The sequence below is a fragment of the Lolium rigidum genome, chromosome 3 (assembly GCF_022539505.1).
Source record: "Lolium rigidum isolate FL_2022 chromosome 3, APGP_CSIRO_Lrig_0.1, whole genome shotgun sequence".
NCBI lineage: Eukaryota > Viridiplantae > Streptophyta > Magnoliopsida > Poales > Poaceae > Lolium > Lolium rigidum.
In genome coordinates this window covers 255,563,665-255,566,348 of record NC_061510.1, presented here as the reverse complement: position 1 = coordinate 255,566,348, position 2,684 = coordinate 255,563,665, and the positions used below count along the sequence as shown (strand labels likewise).

The 2,684-nt window shown below is 36.8% G+C and overlaps 1 long non-coding RNA gene across 1 annotated transcript; it reads left to right on the top strand.

Moving 5' to 3' along the window:
• The first annotated feature begins 801 nt into the window (after positions 1–801).
• Positions 802–2,201, top strand: LOC124699356. Its single transcript, XR_007001365.1, has 3 exons — positions 802–867; positions 1,150–1,194; positions 2,116–2,201. It is a non-coding gene; the product is annotated as an uncharacterized LOC124699356 (long non-coding RNA).
• Positions 2,202–2,684: the final 483 nt, after the last annotated feature.

The window sequence follows — 2,684 nt, the reverse complement described above, 5'->3', positions numbered from 1 at the left end:
CCTTTTATTGGTTTGTTATTCTCTCTGCACCGCCAAATTTTCCACTTCATGGCACATAGAGGGAAACAATAGGAAATACACACCTGTTGGTCGTTTGTATTAACCTTTTATTCGTTCAGCAAGATACTTGCAGCATTCATATTATCCCCTGGTTCTGTAGATAATTTAGCCCATCCAATGTCTTGTACTGAATGATTAACTAGCTAACAGCTGAACTAAAACAATTGTTTAGGTAATGAGCCATACTCCATGATTGTTTGTTGTTGTTACAGCTTGTAATTAAACTGCTGGGGCATCCAGCCTGTGTCTGCTTTCCACGTCATTTCTTCAGCAACAATCAATATAGGTACATTCTAACTGTTTACTACTCTCTGGCATTATATGGCTTGTACTGCAAAGTACTTTATATTAGTCTTCTGCCTCAAGAAAAATGAAGGCCGGCATTAAAATTTATATGACTAATTTATTCACTGATTATATTATATTATAGCAACAAGGCACCAACCTGCTGGCCACCGTTAGTTTTAGAGAATTCAAATTCTGGTTTGGATGGTCAAAAATGAGTATGAGTTGACAGAGGGGAAAATGATTTTGTACACGAAAAATAATTAAATCCTACTCATGACAACGATGTGCATGGATTTGCTACATGATGTTTGATTTTATTGGGACATGTAATTTGTTAGCTGGTTCGTGTTTAATAACAATTTTGTTTTTCTTTATCCTTACATGGTTACCAATTTTGTGATTGCTCAACGTTTATTTTTTAGGTATCATGACATCCCCTCCAGGGAACAATCGGAGGGAAAACTTGAAGACGCTTTAGGTTATATGGAGGATGATTCATGTGGTCAAGTGTATGGTGAGGTATTTAAGCCTATTTAGATCTTGGATAATTTTTTAGTATTATCTTTGGGTGCTTCTTTTCTCTTGCCTGAGTAGGTCATCAAAACGATAAATATTCATATTTTTTAAATGATGGCATGATGGTTAAGCGTTGTGTTTTCTTTGATACTCTTTTGATCTTGAACCCTTCTTCTGATCCTTGTGCTCACTGCCTCTGTTTGTATTTGGTCATAATTCAGTACCCTTCTTCTGATCCTTGTGCTCACTGCCTCTGTTTGTATTTGGTCATATTTTGTCTCCCAGATTGTGATGATGAATTGATGACTGCATGTATTGAGCCGCTCTCATGTGAGTTACTATCTTTTCACAGTGTGATTGCTATTAGATTAACAAAACTTATCTCTTGTCTTCTCTTTGTCCCGTCTTCCGTAGGGCAGGCCTTCGTGCCCGCCATTGTCAAGTTCTCCATTAGTATGTTTGTTCGATTCGTTTTCTTTCTCTATTTGGGGTTACAAAGGGTCATGCTAGTTGTGTCCAAAAGCTAATGCTAAAGTACACTAATGAGATCGCTAAAATATACGTTGATGCATGCCAATGTAATTTATTTAGTTGTAGATCTGTGTGGCCTGCACTTCTCTTCCCGTTCACAAGAGGATATTTTCTGAAATCTATATGATGTTTCATTCAGATTTCATCTTTTAAACGTAATTGAAGTCATTGAATTAAACTAATATACTCATGACAGGCATCTTATTGTGTTTCCTTTGATTTATGCAAGGTTCATTCATGAGATTCAGTTCACAAGGTTCTTTGAATTAAACTAATATACTCATGACAGGCAAATATTTCTCAGGTTCACACCTCTGTTTCTGTAATTAAAAACTTGTGTGTTGCTTATTTGGTGCTGATGATTAATATTCGTATGCAAGAATATATTCCGTGGAGATTATCTTAGTTAGTCCTGATTACACCTGAGTGTGCAATTGAGCACCTACATCAGTTAGGTTGTTTAGTAAGAAATGTAGCGATGCCCTTGCAGCAAAATACTTATTTCAGTAAATGATGCCTGAAACTTGTTTGAGTCACTGCCACGAAACAATTCATCCATGCGTTTTGGTTCAGATAGTGCTATGAATCATTTAGCCACCTCTAGATTTAACGTGTTCCATCGTTCTGAATTATATATTGTCATATGGACATGAGTTGACAGAGGGGAAAATGATTTTGTACACGAAAAATAATTAAATCCTACTCATGACAACGATGCAGGAAAACAATACCAGTGGAGGAGATCCCAGCAGTTGACTTGCAGCAGTGTGGAAGAAGGGCATGAAGATCAAGGAAGGGACCTGGTGTTCATCATCGATGATAAGTCGCACAAGGTGTTCACCCGGTACGGAAACTACTTGGTGACCATGCATACTCACAAAGCAAAGGATTTCCTATGTGGTTATGTTATTTCCCCTTTTGGCTAACGACAACTTTTGTGTTCTTTTAATTTTGTTTGCTGATCTACTTGTGCGGATAAATTACTGTCAGGTGACCAACTTGGATGTTATTATTCTTATTTTTAGCATACGGTAAATCTATTTTCTCTTGCTATGTGCTATTGTGCAATTATACACGATATGCGTGTGTGTAGTAGCACCACTGTTGAGGAAAATTTTCAGTTCCTTTATTCAGAACCATTGCTGCATGTGGTTTACGAATTCTTTTGAAACAATGTAACGTGCTTCCTTTTCCTTCTGTATGCACTTATTATCATTTGCTTGAGCTACAATTTTGGATGATCATTGTCTCATCACGACTTAGTTTACAGTTTGATCTTATTAGAAACT